Here is a 27159-nt window from a genome sequence, read left to right as displayed (position 1 = left end):
TGCTATTACACACTCTTCCGCCCTTCCGGCGTCACTTCCGGTTCCGGTTCTCGGCGTCGCTCGTCCCCCAGCTCGTCCTCATGTAAGGGATTTAAACCGATGTTGACCATTGTAACTCACCTTCCCCTGACGAAGCCGTTCTTGCAACGGCGATACGCGTTGGGCTTCCTCCCCACGCTCGCCCTGCCTTCAGCGCCTTTTACCCTTATTTGGGTTTCTTCGCAGCGCCTCTCTGTATTCTGTCTGGCCGCACCTGGGACCTGGATACACTTTCCTTACAGGTGGTAGCTATATTTTGACATATGGGCATTGCTGCGGATGCACATCTATTACTTTCATATTGTCCTATCTTTCTACCACCATATTATCTGGACCCAGTTGTCTAGGTGCCTCTTGGTTCTTATATGCCACATTGACCTATATGGGTTCTCTCCCTATCTCTTAGTGGGCAGTATTTGTGCCTATTTGGTAGAGGTGCCTATTACACCCTTCATGCTATCAGGGTTTAGCTATACATGTGTTGTGCCTCATGGGATACTGATGGGGTGTTGTGTCATTTATTGCTATTTAGCATTGTGATTATTGGCGCTTTCATTTGCTTGTATTGTAGTGCTTTGGCGGGTGTACGTGGGGATGTCGGTATATTACCGTTTTAATTGTTTTTATCTGATGTGTCAATAAAAGTTTACCTTATTATTTATCTTTATTGTGTGGTGTGCAATCATATGAAGTGGTTCTTTTCTTCTTTTTTCTTTTCATGGTCTCTTACCACTTCTGTATGCACCCCGTATATATTTACCTATATTGGTAGTGCGCTGGTAGTCTATTCATATTATAAGTAGTACAGCCAAATATGGGGTATTTCTACATTCAGCAGAAATTGTGGGACACATTTTGATGCAATTTTTACCCATTTCCCATTATGAAAATGTAAAATCTGGAGCTAACGCAAAATCTTGATGGTAAAAATGTAATTATTTTTTCTTCACTGCGCAATGGAATAAAATTCTGTGACACACCTGTGGTGTCAAAATGATCACTGCACCCCTAGATGAAAAATATTTACAATTGAGAGTCCTCAGTAGTTGATACCTTTTAATGGCTAACTGTTAGCTAACAGTTAGCCATTAAAAGGTATCAACTACTGAGGACTCTGTTATGCTAGGCAATTCAGTAACACAATGTACATAGCGATCAGAGCACATACAGTGATCTGACAATAACCCAAAATAATAGAACGAGCTCTGAGACGTGGAAACTCTGTAGACCGCAATTCCTGATCCTCTTCAAACACAACTAGAGGCAGCTGTGGATTGCGCCTAAGGCTCCCTATGCAACTCGGCACAGCCTGAGAAACTAACTAGCCTGAAGATAGAAAAATAAGCCTACCTTGCCTCAGAGAAATACCCCAAAGGAAAAGGCAGCCCCCCACATATAATGACTGTGAGTAAGATGAAAAGACAAACGTAGGGATGAAATAGATTCAGCAAAGTGAGGCCCGATATTCTAGACAGAACGAGGATAGGAAAGATAACTTTGCTGTCTACACAAAACCCTAAATAAAACCACGCAAAGGGGGCAAAAAGACCCTCCGTACCGAACTAACGGCATGGAGGTACACCCTTTGCGTCCCAGAGCTTCCAGCAAAACAAATAGACAAGCTGGACAGAAAAAATAGCAACAAATAGCAAAGAAGCACTTAGCTATGCAGAGCAGCAGGCCACAGGAATGATCCAGAGAAACACAAGTCCAACACTGGAACATTGACAGGAAGCATGGATCAAAGCATCAGGTGGAGTTAAGTAGAGAAGCAGCTAACGACCTCACCAGATCACCTGAGGGAGGAAACTCAGAAGCTGCAGTACCACTTTCCTCCACAAACGGAAGCTCCCAGAGAGAATCAGCCGAAGTACCACTTGTGACCACAGGAGTGAACTCTGCCACAGAATTCATAACAGTACCCCCCCCTTGAGGAGGGGTCACCGAACCCTCACCAGAGCCCCCAGGCCGACCAGGATGAGCCACATGAAAGGCACGAACAAGATCGGGAGCATGGACATCAGAGGCAAAAACCCAGGAATTATCTTCCTGAGCATTTAACCAGATACTGGAGTTTCCGTCTTGAAAGACGAGAATCCAAAATCTTCTCCACAATATACTCCAATTCCCCCTCCACCAAAACCGGGGCAGGAGGCTCAACAGATGGGACCATAGGTGCCACGTATCTCCGCAACAATGACCTATGGAATACGTTATGTATGGAAAAAGAATCTGGAAGGGTCAAACGAAAAGACACAGGATTAAGAACCTCAGAAATCCTATACGGACCAATAAAACGAGGTTTAAACTTAGGAGAGGAAACCTTCATAGGAATATGACGAGAAGATAACCAAACCAGATCCCCAACACGAAGTCGGGGACCCACACGGCGTCTGCGATTAGCGAAAAGTTGAGCATTCTCCTGGGACAAGGTCAAATTGTCCACTACCTGAGTCCAAATCTGCTGCAACCTGTCCACCACAGTATCCACACCAGGACAGTCCGAAGACTCAACCTGTCCAGAAGAGAAACGAGGATGGAACCCAGAATTGCAGAAAAATGGCGAAACCAAGGTAGCCGAGCTTGCCCGATTATTAAGGGCGAACTCAGCCAAAGGCAAAAAGGACACCCAGTCATCCTGATCAGCAGAAACAAAGCATCTCAGATATGTTTCCAAGGTCAGATTGGTTCGTTCGGTCTGGCCATTAGTCTGAGGATGGAAAGCCGAGGAAAAAGACAAGTCAATGCCCATCCTACCACAAAAGGCTCGCCAAAACCTCGAAACAAACTGGGAACCTCTGTCAGAAACAATATTCTCTGGAATGCCATGCAAACGAACCACATGCTGGAAGAACAATGGCACCAAATCAGAGGAGGAAGGCAATTTAGACAAGGGTACCAGATGGACCATCTTAGAAAAGCGATCACAGACCACCCAAATGACTGACATCTTTTGAGAAACGGGAAGGTCAGAAATAAAATCCATAGAGATATGTGTCCAAGGCCTCTTCGGGACCGGCAAGGGCAAAAGCAACCCACTGGCACGAGAACAGCAGGGCTTAGCCCGAGCACAAATCCCACAGGACTGCACAAAAGTACGCACATCCCGCGACAGAGAGGGCCACCAAAAGGATCTAGCCACTAACTCTCTGGTACCAAAGATTCCAGGATGACCAGCCAACACCGAACAATGAAGTTCAGAGATAACTCTATTCGTCCACCTATCAGGGACAAACAGTCTCTCCGCTGGGCAACGATCAGGTTTATTAGCCTGAAATTTTTGCAGCACCCGCCGCAAATCAGGGGAGATGGCAGACACAATTACTCCTTCCTTGAGGATACCCGCCGGCTCAGATAAACCCGGAGAGTCGGGCACAAAACTCCTAGACAGAGCATCCGCCTTCACATTTTTAGAGCCCGGAAGGTACGAAATCACAAAGTCAAAACGGGCAAAAAACAACGACCAACGAGCTTGTCTAGGATTCAAGCGCTTGGCAGACTCGAGATAAGTCAAGTTCTTATGATCAGTCAATACCACCACGCGATGCTTAGCTCCTTCAAGCCAATGACGCCACTCCTCGAATGCCCACTTCATGGCCAGCAACTCTCGGTTGCCCACATCATAATTTCGCTCAGCAGGCGAAGACTTCCTGGAAAAGAAAGCGCATGGTTTCATCACTGAGCAACCAGAACCTCTCTGTGACAAAACAGCCCCTGCTCCAATCTCAGAAGCATCAACCTCGACCTGGAACGGAAGAGAAACATCTGGTTGACACAACACAGGGGCAGAAGAAAAACGACGCTTCAACTCTTGAAAAGCTTCCACAGCAGCAGAAGACCAATTGACCAAATCAGCACCCTTCTTGGTCAAATCGGTCAATGGTTTGGCAACACTAGAAAAGTTGCAGATGAAGCGACGATAAAAATTAGCAAAGCCCAGAAACTTTTGCAGACTTTTCAGAGATGTCAGCTGAGTCCAATCATGGATGGCTTGGACCTTAACCGGATCCATCTCGATAGTAGAAGGGGAAAAGATGAACCCCAAAAATGAAACCTTCTGCACACCAAAGAGACACTTTGATCCCTTCACAAACAAAGAATTAGCACGCAGGACCTGAAAAACCGTTCTGACCTGCTTCACATGAGACTCCCAATCATCCGAGAAGATCAAAATGTCATCCAAGTACACAATCAGGAATTTATCCAGGTACTCACGGAAGATGTCATGCATAAAGGATTGAAACACTGATGGAGCATTGGCAAGTCCGAACGGCATCACTAGATACTCAAAATGACCCTCGGGCGTATTAAATGCAGTTTTCCATTCATCGCCTTGCCTGATTCTCACCAGATTATACGCACCACGAAGATCTATCTTAGTGAACCAACTAGCCCCCTTAATCCGAGCAAACAAAATAGATAACAATGGCAAGGGGTACTGAAATTTAACAGTGATCTTATTAAGAAGGCGGTAATCTGTACATGGTCTCAGCGAACCATCCTTCTTGGCCACAAAAAAGAACCCTGCTCCCAATGGCGACGACGACGGGCGAATATGCCCCTTCTCCAGGGATTCCTTCACATAACTGCGCATAGCGGTGTGCTCAGGCACGGATAAATTAAACAGTCGACCTTTTGGGAATTTACTACCAGGAATCAAATTGATAGCACAATCACAATCCCTATGCGGAGGCAGGGCATCGGACTTGGGCTCATCAAATACATCCCGGTAATCAGACAAGAACTCTGGAACCTCAGAAGGGGTGGATGACGAAATTGACAGAAATGGAACATCACCATGTACCCCCTGATAACCCCAGCTGGACACCAACATGGAATTCCAATCCAATACTGGATTATGGGCTTGTAGCCATGGCAACCCCAACACGACCACATCATGCAGATTATGCAACACCAGAAAGCGAATATCCTCCTGATGTGCAGGAGCCATGCACATGGTCAGCTGGGTCCAGTACTGAGGCTTATTCTTGGCCAAAGGTGTAGCATCAATTCCTCTCAATGGAATAGGACACTGCAAGGGCTCCAATAAAAACCCACAACGTTTAGCATAATCCAAGTCCATCAAATTCAGGGCAGCGACTGAATCCACAAACGCCATGACAGAATACGACGACAAGGAGCATATCAAGGTAACGGACAGAAGAAATTTTGACTGTACAGTACCAATGGTGGCAGACCTAGCGAACCGCTTAGTGCGCTTAGGACAATCAGAGATAGCATGAGCGGAATCACCACAGTAGAAACACAGCCCATTCAGACGTCTGTGTTCTTGCCGTTCAACTCTGGTCATAGTCCTATCGCACTGCATAGGCTCAGGTTTAATCTCAGGTAATACCGCCAAATGGTACACAGATTTACGCTCACGCAAGCGTCAACCGATCTGAATGGCCAAAGACATAGACTCATTCAAACCAGCGGGCATAGGAAATCCCACCATGACACCCTTAATGGCTTCAGAGAGACCCTTTCTGAAAATGGCTGCAAGCGCAGATTCATTCCATTGAGTGAGCACGGACCATTTTCTAAATTTCTGGCAATATAGCTCTATCTCATCCTGAGCCTGACAAAGAGCCAGCAAATTTTTTTCTGCCTGATCTACTGAATTAGGCTTATCGTACAGCAATCCAAGCGCCAGGAAAAACGCATTGATATCACTCAATGCAGGATCTCCTGACGCAAGAGAAAATGCCCAGTCCTGAGGGTCGCCACGCAAAAAAGAAATGACGATCCTAACCTGTTGCGCTGGGTCACCTGAGGAACGAGGTTTCAAAGCCAGAAACAGTTTACAATTATTCTTGAAACTCAGAAATTTAGTTCTATCTCCAAAAAACAAATCTGGAATAGGAATTCTCGGTTCTAACAAAGAATTCTGAACCACAAAATTTTGAATATCTTGAACTCTTGCCGTGAGCTGATCTACACATCAAGACAGACCTTTAATGTCCATTGTAACACCTGTGTCCTGAACCACCCAAATGTCTAGGGGAAAAAAAAGACAAATCACAGTGCTAAGGAAAAAAAATGGTCTCAGAACTTCTTTTTTCCCTCTATTGAGAATCATTAGTACTTTTGGCTTCCTGTACTGTTATGCTAGGCAATTCAGTAACACAATGTACATAGCGATCAGAGCACATACAGTGATCTGACAATAACCCAAAATAATAGAACGAGCTCTGAGACGTGGAAACTCTGTAGACCGCAATTCCTGATCCTCTCCAAACACAACTAGAGGCAGCTGTGGATTGCGCCTAAGGCTCCCTATGCAACTCGGCACAGCCTGAGAAACTAACTAGCCTGAAGATAGAAAAATAAGCCTACCTTGCCTCAGAGAAATACCCCAAAGGAAAAGGCAGCCCCCCACATATAATGACTGTGAGTAAGATGAAAAGACAAACGTAGGGATGAAATAGATTCAGCAAAGTGAGGCCCGATATTCTAGACAGAACGAGGATAGGAAAGATAACTTTGCGGTCTACACAAAACCCTAAATAAAACCACGCAAAGGGGGCAAAAAGACCCTCCGTACCGAACTAACGGCACGGAGGTACACCCTTTGCGTCCCAGAGCTTCCAGCAAAACAAATAGACAAGCTGGACAGAAAAAATAGCAACAAATAGCAAAGAAGCACTTAGCTATGCAGAGCAGCAGGCCACAGGAATGATCCAGAGAAACACAAGTCCAACACTGGAACATTGACAGGAAGCATGGATCAAAGCATCAGGTGGAGTTAAGTAGAGAAGCAGCTAACGACCTCACCAGATCACCTGAGGGAGGAAACTCAGAAGCTGCAGTACCACTTTCCTCCACAAACGGAAGCTCCCAGAGAGAATCAGCCGAAGTACCACTTGTGACCACAGGAGTGAACTCTGCCACAGAATTCACAACAGGACTCTCAATTCTAAATATTTTTCTATCCACTGGCTAACACGGTACCAAGATATATATCACCCCTAGATGAATTCATTGAGAGGTATAGTTTGTAAAATGGGGTCACTTATGAGGGGTTCTGCTGGTCTGGCACCTCAGGGGCTCTACCAATGTGACATGGCACTCTCAAACCAATTCAGCTAAATGTGAACTTCAATATTCCCTTCCAAACCCTGCCGTGTGCCCAGACAGTAGTTTTCCTCCACATATTAACTATCGGTGTACTCAGGAGAAATTGCACAACAAATTGTATTGTGCAATTTCTCCTGTTACCCTCATGAAAATGCAAAGTTTGGGGCTAAAACATTTTTGTGGGAAAAATGTGATTTTTTTAAATTTCTAGAGTTCAACGTTATAAACTTCTGTGAAGTACCTTGAGGTTAAAAGTGCTCACCACATGTCTAGATAGGTTCCCTGTGGGGTCTATTTTCCAAAATGGTGTCACTTGTGGTTGGTTTCTACTGTTTAGGCACACCAGGGGCTCTCTAAACGCAACATGGCGTCCGCTAATTATTCCAGCAAAGTTTAAATTCAAAAAGTCAAATGGCTCTCCTTCTCTTCTGAGCCCTGCCGTGTGCCAAAACAGTGGCTTTCCCCAACATATGGGGTATCCGCATGCTCAGGAGAAATTGCTCAACAAATTATGTGGTCTATTTTTTCCTGTTACCCTTGCAAAAAAAAATTCCTTACACATTACAAAAATTCCTGTAAAGCACCTGACGGGTTAATAAACTTTTTGAATGTGGTTTTGAGTACCTTGAGTGGTGCAGTTTTTGGAAAGGTGTCACTTTTGGGTATTTTCTGTTATACAGAGCCCTCAAATGTGATGTCGTCCCTAAAAAAATGGTTTTGTAAATTTTGTTGCAAAAATGTGAAATTGATGGTCAACTTATAGCTTCTTAACAAAAACAAAGTATAGAAACATTTTGCTGATGTAAAGTCAACATGTGTGAAATGTTATTAACTATTGTGTGTGATATAACTCTGATTTAAGGGCACACCAATGAAAAGTTTAAAAATTGCTAAATTTTCATCAAATTTCCATTTTCTTCACAACTAAACGTAAGTCATATCGGAGAAATTTTATCACTGTACAATAAAGTACAATATGTCGTGAAGAAACAGTTTCAGAATCAGGGGGTTTCGTTGAAGCCTTCCAGAGTTATCACTTCATAAAGGGACAGTGGTAGAAATGGTAAATTTTGTCCTGGTCATGAAGGTGCAAAAAGCCTTGAGGGTTTAATGGGCTTTTCAACCTTTTCCCACATATCATGCTTCAAACATAAACATGCCAAATATAAATTTTTGGTCAAGAATCAACAACAAGTGGAACACAATTGTGAAGTTAAACAAAATTTTTGGTTATTTTAAATTTTTGTGGAAATTCAAAAACTGAAAAGTGGGGCGTGCAATATTATTTGGCCCCTTTAACTTAATACTTTGCTGCACCACCTTTTGCTCCGATTACAGCTGAAAGTCGCTTGGGGTATGTCTCAATCAGTTTTGTACATTGAGAGACTGAAATTATTGCCCATTCTTCCTTAGCAAACAGCTTCAGCTCAGTGAGGTTTAATGGAGATCGTTTGTGAACAGTCTTTCCACAGATTCTTGATTGGATTGAGGTCTGGACTTTGACTTGGTCATTCTAACACCTGGATATGTTTATTTGTGAACCATTCCATTGCAGATTTTGCTTTATGTTTGAGATCATTGTCTTGTTGGAAGACAAATCTCCATCCTAGTCTCAGGTCTTTTGCAGACGCCAACAGGTTTTCATCAAGAATGGTCCTGTATTTGGCTCCACCCATCAATTTTAACCATCTTACCTGTACCTGCTGAAGAAAAGCAGGCCCAAACCATGATGCTTCCACCACCATGTTTGACAGTGGGGATGGTGTGTTCAGGGTGATGAGCTGTGTTGCCTTTACATCAAACATATCGTTTGGCATTGTTACCAAAAAGTTTGATTTTGGTTTCATCTGACCAGAGCACCTTCTTTCACATGTTTGATGTGTCTCCCAGGTGGCTTGTTGCAAACTTTAGACAACACTTTTTATGTATATCATTGAGAAATGGCTTTCTTATTGTCACTCTTCCATAAAGGCCAGATTTGTGCATTGTACGACTGATTGTTGTCCTGTGGACAGACTGTCCCACCTCAGTTGTAGATCTTTGCAGTTCATCCAGAGTGATCATGGGCCTCTTGACTACATCTCTGATCAGTCTTCTCCTTGTTTGAGATGAAAGTTTAGAGGGATGGCCGGGTCTTGGTAGATTTGCAGTGGTATGATACTCCTTCCTTTTCAATATGATCGCTTGCACAGGCCTCCTTGGGATGTTTAAAGTTTTGGAAATCATTTTATATCCAAATCCGGCTTTAAACTTCTCCACAACAGTATCACAGACCTGCTTGTTGTGTTCCTTGTTCTTCATGATGCTCTCTGTGCTTCAAACAGAACCCTGAGAATATCACAGAGCAGGTGCATTTATAAGGAGACTTGATTACACATAGGTGAATTATATTTATCATCATTAGTCATATAGGGCAACATTGGATCATTCAGAGATCCACAATGAACTTCTGGAGTGAGTTTGCTGCACTGAATAATATTGCACGCCCCACTTTTTAGTTTTTGAATTTCCACAAAATAAAAAAAAAAAAAAACAATACATTTTGTTCAACTTCTCAATTGTGTTCCACTTGTTGTCGATTCTTCACCAAAAATTTATATTTGGTATCATTATGTTTGAAGCATGATATGTGGGAAAAGGTTCAAAAGTTCCAGGGGGCCAAATACTTTTGCAAGGCAGTGTAATTAAATTACACCTTTTACACTTGTTTTTTTCACTTCATCTTACTAATATTGAGGATATACCATACTGACATATGCTTCTATTAGCTCATTAGACATACTGTACATCTATGCTAGCTCATGAGACACACATCTATAATATACTTCTGCAAACTTTCTGGTATTAATAGGGAAAAGAAAATATGTAGCCTTGAAAAGGACTTTCATTTTTAGGTTGCAGCATCAGTATACCTATAGAAGGACTGTAAGGCAATAACCTTGCCTATATGCCTCTAATCCAAAACTATCACTCATCCTCCAGCTATCCTTAAGGTACCATCACACTCAGCAACTTTGCAACGAGAACGACAACGATCCGTGACGTTGCAGCGTCCTGGATAGCGATCTCGTTGTGTTTGACACGCAGCAGCGATCTGGATCCCGCTGTGACATCGCTGGTCGGAGCAAGAAGTCCAGAACTTTATTTGGTCATCAGGTCGGCGTGATTCGTCATGTTTGACAGCAAAAGCAACGATGCCAGCAATGTTTTTACATGGAGCTAACAACCAGCGAGAACGATAAGTGAGTAACTGGATCGCTCCTGCATCGTTCTGCGTTGCCGGTGTTTGACGTCTCCTAGCGACCTAAACAGCGACGCTCCAGCGATCGGCTCGTTGTCTATATCACTGCATCGTCGTTGAGTGTGACGGTACCTTTACACTGAATGTAGGTACTAGCAATGTTACTTGAGAAAGGGCAGTATTTAACACTGAAAAGGACTTTTGTTTTAATGGTGCAGCAGCGGTATACAAGTACTGCAAAAGCGATTAAAGACTGCCTGTATGCCTGCTCTACTCTAAGCTCCCCTTCCTATATAATCTCTCCTTGAACTTCTTGCAGAGGAGAGAACTGAGCATTGCCCGATGAGGCAATGTGGCCAGCCAGTCATAGCAATGACAGTAGCCAACATGGTTTCGGCATTACGGTTTATGGCAGGCAATCCCTGCATGTTTAAAGGGACTCTGTCACCTGAATTTGGAGGGAACAATTTTCAGCCATGGAGGCGGGGTTTTCGGGTGTTTGATTCACCCTTTCCTTACCCGCTGGCTGCATGCTGGTTGCAATATTGGATTGAAGTTCTTTCTCTGTCCTCCATAGTACACGCCTGCGCAAGGCAAGATTGACAAGACAAGTGGGGATACCATGTCTGGACACAAGCACAGCACCTATCAGCGTGAATAAGTCCAGTCTGTGTGCCTAAAGGTACCGTCACACTAAGCGATGCTGCAGCGATACCGACAACGATCCGGATCGCTGCAGCGTCGCTGTTTGGTCGCTGGAGAGCTGTCACACAGACAGCTCTCCAGCGACGAACAATCCCGAGGTCCCCGGTAACCAGGGTAAACATCGGGTTACTAAGCGCAGGGCCGCGCTTAGTAACCCGATGTTTACCCTGGTTACCATCGTTAAAGTAAAAAAAAACAACCACTACATACTTACCTACCGCTGTCTGTCCCCGGCGCTGTGCTTCTCTGCTCTGGCTGTGAGCGCCGGGCAGCCGGAAAGCAGAGCGGTGACGTCACCGCTCTGCTTTCCGGCCGCTGTGCTCACAGCCAGTGCAGGAGGAGTGCAGAGAAGCAGAGCGCCGGGGACAGACAGCGGTAGGTAAGTATGTAGTGGTTGTTTTTTTTACTTTAACGATGGTAACCAGGGTAAACATCGGGTTACTAAGCGCGGCCCTGCACTTAGTAACCCGATGTTTACCCTGGTTACCAGCGAAGACATCGCTGAATCGGCGTCACACACGCCGATTCAGCGATGTCAGCGGGAGATCCAGCGACGAAACAAAGTTCTGGACTTTCTTCCCCGACCAGCGATATCACAGCAGGGGCCTGATCGCTGCTGCCTGTCACACTGGACGATATCGCTAGCCAGGACGCTGCAACGTCACGGATCGCTAGCGATATCGTCTAGTGTGACGGTACCTTAAACCTATCTGCACAAATACCAGACGCAGACCATGCTGTGCCTTATATGACACTACAGTCATTCACTTTTTTCATCATAGTACATAACTGATAAAGGTCCAGATATAGGACCGAAACTTTTTTTGGCTATTACGATTAAAATCTCACAAGCATTAAGTTGAGTGCCAGGTTCTTTCTTCTAGTTCAAATGTGATATAGTCCCTAAAAAAAATGGTGTTGTAAAAATGAGAAATTGCTTGTCAACCCTTAACCCGTATAACTCCCTAACAAATAAAAATTTTGGTTCCAAAATTATGCTGATGTAAAGTAGACAAGTGGGAAATCTTACTTATTAAGTATTTTGTGTGACATATCTCTGTGATTTAAGGGCATAAAAATTCAATGTTGGAAAATTGCGAAATTTTCGCCAAGTTTTCATTTTTTCACAAATAAACGCAGGTAATATCAAAGAAATTTTGCCACTATCATGAAGTACAATATGTGATGAGAACACATTGTCAGAATCATCAGGATCAGTTATAACCTCATAAAGGGACAGTGGTCAGAATTGTAAAAATTGGCCCGGTCATTAACGTGCAAACCACCCTTGGGGGTTAAGGGGTTAAAGGGCCGATACCATCTATTTTTTTCTTTTTGGCATTGATGTATTTATAAAAAAAGTTTTATTTTTTTTAATGTAGTTGGCGATCTGTTTCTCTGTAGATAACTTTGCCAGCTTGATTTCTTTTTTACATTTCTTATTTAGATCTTTATACTCCTGAAATACTTTTTCAGTATTCTCGGTTTTCAAGGTTTTGATTGCCCTTTGTTTTTGTCTTATTAAACTTTGTACTGTCCTGTTCATCCATAATGGTTTCTTTTTATTCCTTGCCATTTTATTACCAGAGGGTATAAGTTTTTTGCAGGATTATAGTAATATTCCCTTAAAAATGCCCCATTTATATTCGGTATCCCCAGTTACCATGACTTTGTCCCAGTTTTTACAATTAAGCTCTTCCCTTAATTTGTTAAAATCAGCTTTCTTAAAGTTCCAGGTTTTGGCATTGCCCCTTTTGAATGCTTGATTGAAACCTACCATGTTGTGGTCACTGCTTCCCAAATGCTGTCTGACCTGTAGATCTGAAATTGTATCTGGTCTATTTGACAGAACCAGATCCAGCAGATTACCTCCCCTGGTCAGTTCATCTACCAGCTGAGAGAGGTAATTGTCTTGAACTGTAAGAAATTGTAGCTTTTAGCACAACCAGAAGATTCTATGTCCCATTGAATGTCTGGATAGTTAAAATCCCACATTATAAGAACCCTACTACTGTTTGCTGCCTTTTTAATATGTTGTAGCATTTCATCCTCTACCTGTTCAGCTATATTAGGAGGCTTGTAGCAAGCTCAAATTAGCAGCTTTCCATTATTACCATCCCCATGTACATTTACCCATAGTGACTCTACATTGCTGTAATTCCCCCCAATGTCTCATTAACACAGGTTTTAATGTGGAATTAACGAAGATGCACACCCCACAAACTTTTTTTTGGCTTTCCTGTCCTTTCTAAATCTAGTGTAACTCTCTACGTTTGAGACCCAGTCATGGTTCTCGTCAAGTCAGGTTTCCGTCTCCAGTTCGTACATTTTGTTTACTAAACTTCTTGCATTTGCCAGCAGACATTTAATATTATTAGCACATTTTTTACTCCTATTCTTCTCCCTGCTTTCCTTACATATCCCAGCCCCCGCCAAATCCATATTTACCCTTACTGCCTCCCTCTGTGTCTACTCTATCTATCCCCTTATTAGAACAACTACCCTTCCTACCCCAGATCCTAGTTTAAAAGCTCCTCCATCCGTCGTACCATTTTCCCCAAGCACAGCTGCTCCCTCCCTATTGAGGTGCAGCCCATCCCTACTGTAGAGCCTGTAGCCGACAGAGAAGTCAGCCCAGTTCTACAGGAACCCAAACCCTTCCTTTGTGCACCAATTTCTAAGTCACTTATTTACCTCCCTAAGCTCCAGCTGCCTATCTAGTGACGCTCGTGGCACTGGCAGTATTTCTGAAAACACCACCTTGGAGGTCCTGGCCTTCAGCTTCTCTCCTAGTTCCCTAAAATCATTCTTAAGGACCTTCCACCTCCCTCTAACTTTGTCATTGGTACCGATGTATACCATGACCACCGGATTTTCCCTAGCCCCACCCAGCAATCAGTCTATCCGATCTGGTCTATGCTCAATCGAGTAACGAGCAGTGGCAAGCATGCTCACTCATTACTACTTGTAATATATCAAATTTGAGAAATCTGCCTCTTTCTACTCTGGACTGATATTTCTCTCTTAATTCATGGATAAAATCTATACAATATTTTTTCAGCAAAACAGATTTTCCCATTACTCAGCAAGATGACAGTTAGTGCTTTCCCTCAAGAGATAGAGGCAGACACACATTCTGCTGCAAGATCTCCTGGAACAACAGTTACAGTTCTCCATATTACCTTATGAGCACCAACTGTCATCTATCTTAGTAATGGGAAAATCTGCATTCACCGAAAACTTACCCATTAAATGAGAGTTTTGAAAATTAAAGGGAACCTATCACGTAAAAAAAACACTATTAACCTGCATATTTGGGGTTAAACTGCAGGTTAATAGTGTTCTGAACATGCCCGGCATCGGCACTTAAATCCCCACTGCCAGGAGGAAATAAACTTTATTCCCCCGGCAGCATTCGGACACTGCACTTTGACTAGAGAGCAGTGGCTGTAACCGTGCTCCCGACACTACTGACAGTAGACTTAACGTTAGAGACAGCTGTCAGTCAGTGCTGGGCGGCACGGTTACAGCCACCGCTGTCTATACACAAAGCGGTGATGGAAACATTGTCGGTGACAACCCTTTGACTGAACGTCGACTGCTGCGTGGGGGGGATGAAGAAGTACATTTCCTTCTGGCATTGGGGCTTTTCTTAAGAGCGGGCATCAGTCATGTTCAAAACGCTATTAATGATCAAATTAACCTCATATCAGCAAGTTAATAGTGTTTTTTTGACATCACAGGTTCCTTTTAATGATCTGTCGGGAAGGAGAAAGAAGCAGATTTCTCTAATAAGCTATAATAAAAAGTTTCTTATTTTCATGTGTCGTGTACTTTTAAGTTATAGAGAAAAAATTAAAATATGGTTACTCTTAAAATTACATTGGGTCAACCCTTGTATTTTTGTATGGAACAATAGTGAGAATGATATAGAGCAGCAATAAGGTGGAATACATTCTCGCAGTCACAGAGTAACTACAAGTTTTGCTCAAATCTATTCAATGTCTTTGTAAAATTCACATTAATTTACATTGATGTTAGGAAACGCTATTGCTGTAGATATGATTTTCAACTTAAAGGTGCACACAGAATGGGCATTGGCTGGAATAAAATCTACTTTACCCCCAAATTGTCCTCAGCTTCTTGCGTTTAGGACAGTGTACTAACATATTATTACATTAAATTCATTGTATGATACGTATGAAATCAACAAATACATTTTACGTCATTACGCATAGGACCCACCATGAAACATAAAGCCTTTCACATATGAAAACTGCTATTCCTCATCAGACTAAAATCTACACACAACCACAATGGTATGTCTGAGGTAAAGTATTAATGGCAGCATAGTTTTCCCCCGTATGATGTCTAAAGTTATTTTATATTCATTATTTATAAAAAAAATATTTTACAAATGATTCATATTACAATAATGGTTGATATAGGAAACTGACTTTAACAACTAAACTAAAATGTCCTTATGCTGTTATCCTATATAAGGCCTTATTCACGCATCAGTATATTGTTAGGGCTAGCAGAACGCACCAAATAATTAGAAAGATAGTATAAGGTGCGTTCGCAGCCCTGGGTCTACCGTGTAGAGATGGAACCTGCTGCTGAGTAATGACACAATATATGGCGGTACAATATGTATTCACACACGGGTTAACTTCACCCAGTATGAAGAAAGCGAACCCTGTTGCATCACAGGGCCGCGGTGCCACACAAAGAGCGCAAGCAAGGAGTCACAGAACTCTTACCCAAGACTCGGGATTAGAGTTCATCTCGACCTGTTGAGCTTGACACCACAACTGGGTTGTCAGAGTGACTGAAATAATAATTTTGATGCACGAGAGTGCGTGCGGTGCTTGGGTCAGGAAAGCGCTGTGATAGCGCACGGCGCCGCACTGGCGGTCACAGCAATTAGACGCTGTTTTGTGTGTTCAAGTGCAGATAACTAAGTCGGGCGCTAGATAGCAATCATCCACCTTATGCGAGCAGTCTAACACAAGGGAGCGGATGATTAAAGAGCGACTTTCGCACATCAACACACACGTTTACAAGTGTACACTAGCGCATGGCTGAGCGGCCATGCGAACCTTTTATAGCGGCAGTGCTACAAGACCTTCCAGATGGTCCAATAGGAGCCGCAACAGGACCTGAGCATGTGACCCCCGACCTCCAATGGGAGGTCGTCCTGTGGGCATGCTCAATATGGAAAAAGCAGGACTTAGTCCCAGAAAGACCCGTTTCGCTGATGATCAGTGCTAGCTACGAAGGCAGAGCCTGGAAGAGCAGTAGTAACCAGTCGCCCAGTATCAGTCTGAGCTAGATGCTGGGACTGATGTATCCGCTAAGCAGGCTCCACTGTGGCTGGAGAAGAATGGGAGACCGCAACAGAGATGGCTTGAGATTCCCCCTGTGCAGAAGCGGGACCTCAACACCTAACGTATATTTGATCATTATTTCTTCGCTATTTCTATACCAAAACCAGGAGTTTTGACACCCAAAACACAGAACAGGTGTACATTTTTCAGTTATAGTTGCACTCCTGGTTTTAGCATACAAACGCTGATGAAAAATACAGACCAAATACCAACGTGTGAATAAGCCCTTTAATTGAAAAAAAATGTTGAGATATAATGATATCTTGTAGTTGTATCCAGTAATTAGTGATATATAGATGATGATTTCTATTAGTGAATTAAAACAGTAATATAATAATAGACTCATTTTTTTTACAATTATTTGTAGTAGTGTAAAGTATTATAAGTGCACCAATATATAGACATAGGGGCCGAATCATTATACACTTTTTGCCAGAATTCTGGCATAAAACGATTTGAAACTGTTTGAAACAGTGCCAACTTTTTGACCCAAGCTTTAGCTGGAGGATGTGTAGACAACAAATTTACCATAATTTACACCACAAAAGTGGCATAAATTATGACAGAAATGTATTCCAGTTATTGCCTAGAATAAATTCTTGCAGTGGAACGTGGCAATGGAAAAGTCTGTCATATTCACTAAGAGGCTTAAGAAAGGTTCTATGAACCGAAACGTTGCCATTCGGACTTAATAAAGACACCTTTTTTTCAATTTGTATGACTTGGAGAGCTGCCTTTTTCTCATATTACCCATTAAGATGCATATAAATATCCCAGGACCTGAAATATTTAACTGACGAATCCACAATAATCCACAAAATCCTCCCCATAAAATCGTAGTATTTATTAGCTACTAGATGGTGGCCCGATTCTAACGCATCGGGTATTCTACTGTAGAATATGCATGTCCACGTAGTATATTGCACAGCCCACGTAGTATTTTGCCCAGTCACGTAGTATATTGCCCAACTACGTAATATATTGCCCAGCCACGTTTCATATTGCCCAGCCATGTAGTATATTGCCCAGTCATGTAGTATATTGCCCAGCTACATAGTATATTGCACAGCGACGTAGTATACAGCACAGACATGTAGTATATTGCCCAGCTACGTAGTATATTGCCCAGTCACGTAGTATATTGTCCAGTCATGTAGTATATTGCCCAGTCACGTAGAATATTGCCCAGTCACGTAGTATATTGCCCAGTTACGTAGTATACAGCACAGAGCCACATAGTATATTGCCCAGCCACGTAGTATATTGCCAAGTCACGTAGTATATTGCCCAGCAACGTAGTATACAGCACAGAACCACGTAGTATACGGCACAGAGCCATGTAGTATACAGCACAGCCCACGCACTATATAGCACAGCCCACGGAGTATATCACACAGCCCACGGAGTATATAACACAGCCTATGCAGTATATAGCAGCCACGTGGTATCTAACACAGCCCACGTAGTATACAGCAGTGTGGGCACCATATCCCTGTTAAAAAAAATAATGAAAATAAAAAAATAGTTATATACTCTGTTAGGTGTCGAGTTCCCGTCTCTGCACAGGGGGAATCTCGAACCATCTCTGCTGCAGTCTCCCATTCTTGTCCAGCTGCAGTAGAGTCTGCTCTGCGGAGACGTCGTTCCCAGCGTCTTGCTCAGTCTCACTCTGTGCATAGGATTACTGCTGCTTTGCCTGCTTCTGCCATTGAAGCCAGTTCTGGGCAGCGGCGAGCAGACGCTTTTGGGATCTAAGTCCTGCTTTTTCCTTCTGAGCATGCTCAGGGTGAGATCTCCCATTGGAGATCGAGGGTCACATGCTCAGATGCTGCAGCGGTTCCCATTGGTCCTTTATTGGAAGGTCCTGAACGTGCTGCAGCTATATAAGCTGCGCATGACTGCACGGCCATGCGCTAGTGTACATTTGTAAACGCGTGTGTGTTGTGAGTGAAAGTCGTTCATTAAAATCCCCTCCCTATTGGATGACTGTTCGCGGAAGGTGGGTGATTGCTATCTAGCGCCCGACTTAGCTACCAGCACGTTACACACCATACAGCGTCTAATTGCTGTGACCGCCAGTGCGGCGCCGTGCGCTTTAACACCGCTTTCCTGACCCAAGCTTGGGTGGTTAGTGGCGTCCGCCAGTGCGGCACCGCATGCACTCTCGTGCATCTGTTATTATTACTTTGGTTACGCTGACACCCCCTTAGCGGTGTCGAGCGCAAGTAGTCTAGTCCGACTCGGATCCCAAGTCTTGGGACTGAGCTTGGTGACTCCTTGCTTGCGCTCTTGTGTGCGGTACCGCGGCCCTGTGACTTAACAGGGTTCGCTTCCTTCACACAGGGTGAAGTTAACCCATGTGTGTATTCACATTGTACCGCCATATAGTCCATCATTACTTGGCAGCAGGTTCCATCTCTGCACGGTGGACCCCGGGCTGCGAACGCACCTTAATCTATCTTATTATTTGGCGCCTTCCGCTAGCCCTAACATTACACTAGCGCCAGGGTCTGGCTAGTAATGACGGACATACAGCAATCCTTGCGGTATATCCAGCAGCTGGAGGGTAGGTTGGCGGCTCTCGAGTGCTCAACCTCAGCTGTGGATGTTACCGCAGTTGCTGTACAGGCTGCTAGCTTGGCTGCAGCAACCTTGTCCACTGCCACCCCTGTTCCGACATTATCTCGCCTCCCGCTGCCAGAAATTTTTTTTGGAGATAGCAAATCTTGCAGGGGATTCGTGAGTCAGTGCTCTATTCACCTCGAGCTCCTGGCTGCACGTTTTCCCACAGAGCGGGCTAAGGTGGGATTTATTGTCTCTCTCTTGTCGGACAGGGCGTTGGAATGGGCTACGCCGCTGTGGGAGCGTGGCGATCATGTGGTGCAGAGTGCTCCGCTGTTTCTGAGCACTCTGAAACAGGTCTTTTTAGGACCTCAAGGCACCCATGATACTGCGCTCCAACTGCTGGCATTAACTCAGGGTGAGTCCTTGGTCAGCCATTTTGCCGTCCACTTGTGCACTTTAGCTTCTGAGCTGGAGTGGTTGGATAAAGCCCTTATCCCCATATTTTCGAAGGGGCTGGCTGATCACGTGAAGGACGCTCTGGCCACTAGGGAGATTCCTGCTACACTGGAGGAGTTAATAACTATCTCTACTCGTATTGACCTCCGTTTTAACGAGCGGAGGTTAGAACGAGCCCAGTGTAGGCAGAGGTTTCGGCTGGCTCCTACCTTCGCCAAACCTCTGGAATCTCCGGTCCGGGTTCCTGAGTCACATGAGGCCATGGAAGTGTCACGAGCGGGATCTAAGTCCTGGACCGCTTGTGCACTCAAGGTATGTCATGTTTGCCAGCAGTCAGGACATCTTGCCACCAGATGTCCCCAGCGGTCGAGGAAACGTCAGCGTCTAGTGGTAGTGGGTGGAGGTACACTAGACACGGCAACGTTTGCCTCCAAATTGTCCTTTAAGGGGACAATTATTATAGGCTCATCCTCCCACTCAGTAGAGCTCTGCGTGGATTCTGGGGCGGAGGGCAATTTTATGTCTTCTGCCTTCGCCCAACGTCACGCAATACCCCTGGTTATGCTAGCTCAACCAGTAACGGTACGAGTGGTGAATGGGTCGACACTGCCCTCACAGATAACACACCAGACCATCCCTTTTACTCTGTCAATGTCGCCTTCCCATCAGTAGATTATATCTCTGCTCGTCATTCCTGAGGGAATTGATTAGGTCCTGTTGGGAATACCTTGGCTACGGTACCACTCTCCTCATATCGAGTGGTCCTCAGGCAGAATTCTGGGATGGGGTGAATCTTGTGGGGGTAGGTGTCAGAGGGAGTGCGTTCAGGTTGCTACTACAGAGGTACCCGCAGATCTTTCCTCTCTCCCTAAGCAATACTGGTCTTATGCAGACGTGTTCTCCAAAAAGGCGGCGGAGACCCTTCCGCCCCATCGCCCCTATGACTGTCCTATTGATCTCTTGCCTGGTGCTGAGCCTCCCCGAGGTCGAGTCTATCTGTTATCTCTCCCGGAGATGGAGGCAATGTCACAGTACATCCAGGAAAATCTGGCAAGAGGATTCATTAGGAAGTCAGTGTCACCTGCTGGGGCAGGGTTCTTCTTCGTGCAGAAGAAGAATGGGGAATTGTGTCCATGCATAGACTACAGGGGTCTTAACACCATCACCGTTAAGAATAAGTATCCTTTGCCCTTGATATCTGAGCTCTTCGATAGGCTTCGGGGAGCAAGGGTATTTACTAAATTAGATCTGCGGGGTGCTTACAACCTGATTCGCATCCGTGAGGGGGACGAATGGAAGACGGCTTTTAACACCAGGGATGGGCACAATGAATATCTGGTGATGCCCTTCGGGCTCTGTAATGCCCCAGCCGACTTCCAAGACTTTGTGAATGACATCTTCCGGGATATGCTCCCCACCTCAGTCGTAGTCTATCTGGATGATATTCTCATCTACTCTCCAGATATTGACTCCCACCAGACAGATGTTTGCAAAGTCTTCGACCTCCTACGGGCAAACTCCCTCTATGCCAAGTTGGAGAAGTGTATGTTCGAGCAGGAGTCCTTACCTTTCCTGGGCTATATCATCTCCGCCCAGGGATTGGCTATGGATCCTGCCAAACTACAGGCTGTGATGGACTGGCAGGAACCCCATTCACTTAAAGCGGTGCAGCGCTTTATGGGGTTCATTAACTACTATCGTCAGTTCATCTCACACTTCTCAACTTTGGTAGCTCCCTTGGTTGCCCTCACCAAGAAGGGAGCAAATCCCAAGTTGTGGTCAGAGGAGGTCTCCAAGGCCTTTCTCTTGATTAAGTCACACTTCGCTAGCGCTCCCATCCTACATCTCCCCGATGTAGATAAGCCATTTGTCATGGAGGTGGATGCCTCTTTCGTTGGTGCTGGAGCAGTCCTTTTCCAAAAGGATGCTCAAGGTCGCAAGCATCCTTGCTTCTTCTTCTCCAGGACCTTCACACCAGCGGAGAGGAATTATTCCATCAAGGACAGGGAGTTGCTAGCCATGAAGTTAGCTTTTTCAGAGTGGAGACACCTCTTGGAGGGAGCTCACTTTCCCTTCCAAGTGTTCACTGACCACAAGAACTTGGTGTACTTGCAGACAACCCAGCGGTTAAATTCTCGCCAGGCCAGATGGTCCTTGTTCTTCTCCTGGTTTCATTTCACCCTCCATTTTCTTTCTGGGCAGAAGAACATTCGGGCCGACGCTCTCTCTCGCTCCGTTGTGTCATTTGTGAAGGAGGAAGAGGAGCCTTGGCTTATTGTCCCCACCGAGAGCTTGAGAACTGTGGCCCCGGTTTCGCTAGAGTCTGTGCCTCGGGGCAAGACTTTTGTACCATCCAGTTTGCGACCGGAGGTTCTCTCTTGGGCATACTCGTCCAGTGTGGGTGGACATTTTGGTTCCAAAAGGACATCTGAGTTACTGGCGAGGATATACTGGTGGCCGCAAATGGCTCGTGATGTCGCAGAATATGTTCGGGCGTGTGTCTCTTGCGCCAAGAACAAGTCCCCTCAGCAACGGCCAGCTGGTTTGCTTTACCCTCTGCCGGTGGCGAACAGGCCCTGGGAGATGGTCGGGATGGACTTTGTAGTGGGCTTACCCAAGTCTCGTAACTGCACCATTGTCTGGGTGATCACCGACCATTTTTCCAAAATGGTGCACTTGGTGCCTCTTCCACGGCTACCTTCTGCACGGGCTCTGGCTGTGTTGTTCATCAAACACATCTTTCGCCTACACGGTATGCCAGACAAAATTGTTAGTGACCGGGGTCCCCAGTTTGCGTCTCGATTCTGGCGAGAGCTTTATCATCTACTCAGTATTGAGTTGAATCTCTCTTCGGCATATCATCCCGAGACGAATGGGTTGGTAGAGAGGGCCAACCAGACTTTGGTCACATATTTACAACATTTTGTCTCTGCCAGGCAGGATGACTGGGCATCCTTGCTACCGTGGGCAGAGTTTGCGCTTAACAACACCGTAGCCGACTCCACCGGTCAGACTCCATTCCACCTAAATTACGGCCAGCATCCGCGTGTTCCTGTGCCCATGCCTGTGTCTTCTGCCGATTCCAGGGTGGCAGACTGGGCTGCGGAGGCACGGGACATTTGGGACCGCACTCAGGATGCCATTCGGGCCTCCAAGGAGAGAATGAGGTCCTCCGCCGCTCATTGGCGTCCCGCTCCGACCTTTGCTCCTGTGTTGTGAATTCTGTGGCAGAGCTCCCTCCTGTGGTCACAAGTGGTACTTCGGCTGATTCTCTCTGTGAGCTTCTGTTGGTGGAGGGAAGTGGTACTGCGGCTTCTGAGTTTCCTCCCTCAGGTGATCTGGTGAGGTCGTTAGGTGCTTCTCTACTTAACTCCACCTAATGCTTTGATCCTGGCTTCCTGTCAATGTTCCAGTGTTGGACTTGCTTTTCCCTGGATCATTCCTGTGGCCTGCTGCTCTGCATAGCTAAGTTCTTCTTTGCTATTTGTTTGCTATTTTTTCTGTCCAGCTTGTCTAATTTGTTGCTGGAAGCTCTGGGACGCAAAGGGTGTACCTCCGTGCCGTTAGTTCGGTACGGAGGGTCTTTTTGTCCCCTTTGCGTGGTTTTCTTTAGGGTTTTGTGTAGACCGCAAAGTTACCTTTTCTATCCTCGCTCTGTTAAGAAAGTCGGGCCTCACTTTGCTGAATCTATTTCATCTTCTACGTTTGTCTTTTCATCTTAACTCACAGTCATTATATGTGGGGGGCTGCCTTTTCCTTTGGGGTATTTCTCTGAGGCAAGGTAGGCTTATTTTCTATCTTCAGGCTAGTTAGTTTCTCAGGCTGTGCCGAGTTGCATAGGCAGAGTTAGGCGCAATCCACGGCTGCCTCTAGTGTTGTTTGGAGAGGATTAGGGATTGCGGTCTGCAGAGTTCCCACGTCTCAGAGCTCGTTCTATGATTTTGGGTTATTGTCAGATCACTGTATGTGCTCTGACCGCTATGTCCATTGTGGTACTGAATTGCCTTTCATAACACTCCTGGCGACTTAGTGTGGCTCTCCGCCCGTAACATCAGGCTGCGTGTTGAGTCTACTAAGTTTGCACCTCGCTACTTGAGTCCCTTCAAGGTCCTCAAACAGGTTAACCCGGTGGTCTACGGTCTGGCCCTTCCTCCACGCTTGGGTATCACCGACAACTTTCATGTGTCCCTCTTGAAACCCGTATACATGTCCCGGTTTTCCGAGTCATCTGCCGGGACATCGGGTTCGTCTACGGACGATTACGAGGTGAACGCTATTTTGGGGTGCAAGGTGGTACGTGGCAAAAAATTCTATTTGGTGGATTGGAAGGGTTACGGCCCAGAGGACAGGTCCTGGGAGCCTGCTGAACACATTCAAGCTCCACAGCTCATTGCTGCCTTTGAACGTAGCGAGGTCCAAGGAGGGGGGGGTCCTACGAGGGGAGGTAATGTTAGGTGTCGAGTTCCCATCTCTGCACAGAGGGAATCTCGAACCATCTCTGCTGTGATCTCCCATTCTTCTCCAGCCGCAGTGGAGTCTGCTCAGTGGAGACGTCGTTCCCAGCGTCTTGCTCAGTCTCACTCTGTGCATAGGATTACTGCTGCTTTGCCTGCTTCTGCCATTGAAGCCAGTGCTGGGCAGCGGCGAGCAGACGCTTTTGGGATCTAAGTCCTGCTTTTTCCTTCTGAGCATGCCCAGGATGAGATCTCCCATTGGAGATCGAGGGTCACATGCTCAGATGCTGCAGCGGTTCCCATTGGTCCTTTATTGGAAGGTCCTGAACGTGCTGCAGCTATATAAGCTGCGCATGACCGCACGGCCATGCGCTAGTGTACATTTGTAAACGTGTGTGTGTTGTGAGTGAAAGTCATTCATTAAAATCCCCTCCCTATTGGATGACTGTTCGCGGAAGGAGGGTGATTGCTATCTAGCGCCCGACTTAGCTACCAGCACGTTACACACCATACAGTGTCTAATTGCTGTGACTGCCAGTGCGGGGCCGTGTGCTTTCACACTGCTTTCCTGACCCAAGCTTGGGTGGTTAGTGGCGTCCGCCAGTGCATCTGTTATTATTGTCGATTGCAAGTAGTCTAGTCCGACTCAGATCCCAAGTCTTGGGACTGAGCTTGGTGACTCCTTGCTTGCGCTCTTGTGTGCGGTACCTGTTATGAACAGGTGATTCAGAACCACAATGGACCTAGTGGTTAAGAGCACACAAAGTGACCTGATAGTTACTAACATAGGACGAGCTCTGAGACGTGGGAACTCTGCTGACTGCAATCCCTAATCCTATCATACCACACTAGAGGTAGCCGTGGATTGCGCCTAACGCTCCCTATGCAACTCGACACAGCCTGAGAAAGTAACTAGCCCTGAAGATAGAAAAATAAGCCTACCTTGCCTCAGAGAAATTCCCCAAAGGAAAAGGCAGCCCCCCACATATAATGACTGTGAGTTAAGATGAAAATACAAACACAGAGATGAAATAGATTTTAGCAAAGTGAGGCCCGACTTACTGAACAGACCGAGGATAGGAAAGATAGCTTTGCGGTCAGCACAAAAACCTACAAACAACCACGCAGAGGGGGCAAAAAGACCCTCCGCACCGACTAACGGTACGGAGGTGCTCCCTCTGCGTCTCAGAGCTTCCAGCAAGCAAGAAAAACCAATATAGCAAGCTGGACAGAAAATATAGCAAACAAAAGTAACACAAGCAGAACTTAGCTTATGCAGGGCAGACAGGCCACAAGAACGATTCAGGAGAGAGCCAGACCAATACTGGAACATTGACTGGAGGCCAGGAACAAAGAACTAGGTGGAGTTAAATAGAGCAGCACCTAACGACTTAACCTCGTCACCTGAGGAAGGAAACTCAGAAGCCGCAGCCCCACTCACATCCACCAGCGGAAGCTCATAGACAGAACCAGCCGAAGTACCACTCATGACCACAGGAGGGAGCTTGACCACAGAATTCACAACAGTACCCCCCCTTGAGGAGGGGTCACCGAACCCTCACCAGAGCCCCCAGGCCGACCAGGATGAGCCAAATGAAAGGCACGAACCAGATCGGCAGCATGAACATCAGAGGCAAAGACCCAGGAATTATCTTCCTGACCATAACCCTTCCACTTAACCAGGTACTGAAGTTTCCGTCTCGAAATACGAGAATCCAAAATCTTCTCCACTATATACTCCAACTCCCCCTCAACCAAAACCGGGGCAGGAGGATCAACGGATGGAACCACAGGTGCCACGTATCTCCGCAACAATGACCTATGAAATACATTATGGATGGAAAAAGAAGCTGGAAGGGTCAAACGAAAAGACACAGGATTAAGAACCTCAGAAATCCTATACGGACCAATGAAACGAGGCTTAAACTTAGAAGAGGAAACTTTCATAGGAATATAACGAGATGACAACCAAACCAAATCCCCAACACGAAGTCGGGGACCCACACAGCGCCTGCGGTTAGTAAAACGTTGAGCCTTCTCCTGAGACAATGTCAAATTGTCCACCACATGAGTCCAAATCTGCTGCAACCTATCCACCACAGTATCCACACCAGGACAGTCAGAAGACTCAACCTGCCCTGAAGAGAAACGAGGATGGAAACCAGAATTGCAGAAAAACGGCGAAACCAAAGTAGCCGAGCTGGCCCGATTATTAAGGGCGAACTCAGCCAAAGGCAAAAAAGACACCCAATCATCCTGATCGGCAGAAACAAAACATCTCAGATATGTTTCCAAGGTCTGATTGGTTCGTTCAGTCTGGCCATTTGTCTGAGGATGGAAAGCTGAGGAAAAAGACAAATCAATGCCCATCCTAGCACAAAAGGCTCGCCAAAACCTCGAAACAAACTGGGAACCTCTGTCAGAAACGATGTTCTCCGGAATGCCATGTAAACGAACCACATGCTGGAAGAACAATGGTACCAAATCAGAGGAGGAAGGCAATTTAGACAAGGGTACCAAATGGACCATCTTCGAGAAGCGATCACAAACAACCCAAATGACCGATATTTTTTGAGAGACGGGGAGATCCGAAATAAAATCCATAGAGATATGTGTCCAGGGCCTCTTCGGGACTGGCAAGGGCAAAAGCAACCCACTGGCACGAGAACAGCAGGGCTTAGCCCGAGGACAAATCCCACAGGACTGCACAAACGAACGCACATCCCGTGACAGAGACGGCCACCAAAAAGATCTAGCCACCAAATCTCTGGTACCAAAGATTCCAGGATGACCAGCCAACACCGAACAATGAACCTCAGAGATAACTCTACTCGTCCATTTATCAGGGACAAACAGTTTCTCCGCTGGGCAACGGTCAGGTCTATTAGCCTGAAATTTTTGCAGCACCCGCCGCAAATCAGGGGAGATGGCAGACAAAATTACCCCCTCTTTGAGAATACCAACCGGCTCAGACAAACCCGGAGAGTCGGGCACAAAACTCCTAGACAGGGCATCCGCCTTCACATTTTTAGAGCCCGGAAGGTACAAAACCACAAAGTCAAAACGGGAGAAAAACAGCGACCAACGAGCCTGTCTAGGATTCAACCGTTTGGCAGACTCGAGATAAGTCAAGTTCTTGTGATCAGTCAAGACCACCACGCGATGCTTAGCTCCTTCAAGCCAATGACGCCACTCCTCGAATGCCCACTTCATGGCCAGCAACTTTCGA

General features: G+C 45.7%; 1 protein-coding gene across 8 annotated transcripts in view; it reads left to right on the top strand.

The window, feature by feature from the left end:
* LOC138681586 (uncharacterized) overlaps positions 1-27159 on the top strand; it is a 1359044-nt gene that overhangs the window by 231724 nt on the left and 1100161 nt on the right. The window lies entirely within an intron of this gene.

This window comes from Ranitomeya imitator, chromosome 5, assembly GCF_032444005.1.
Source record: "Ranitomeya imitator isolate aRanImi1 chromosome 5, aRanImi1.pri, whole genome shotgun sequence".
NCBI classification, from domain to species: Eukaryota; Metazoa; Chordata; class Amphibia; order Anura; family Dendrobatidae; genus Ranitomeya; species Ranitomeya imitator.
The sequence above is the reverse complement of the archived record's forward strand: the minus strand, read 5'-3'. Positions and strand labels throughout refer to the sequence as shown.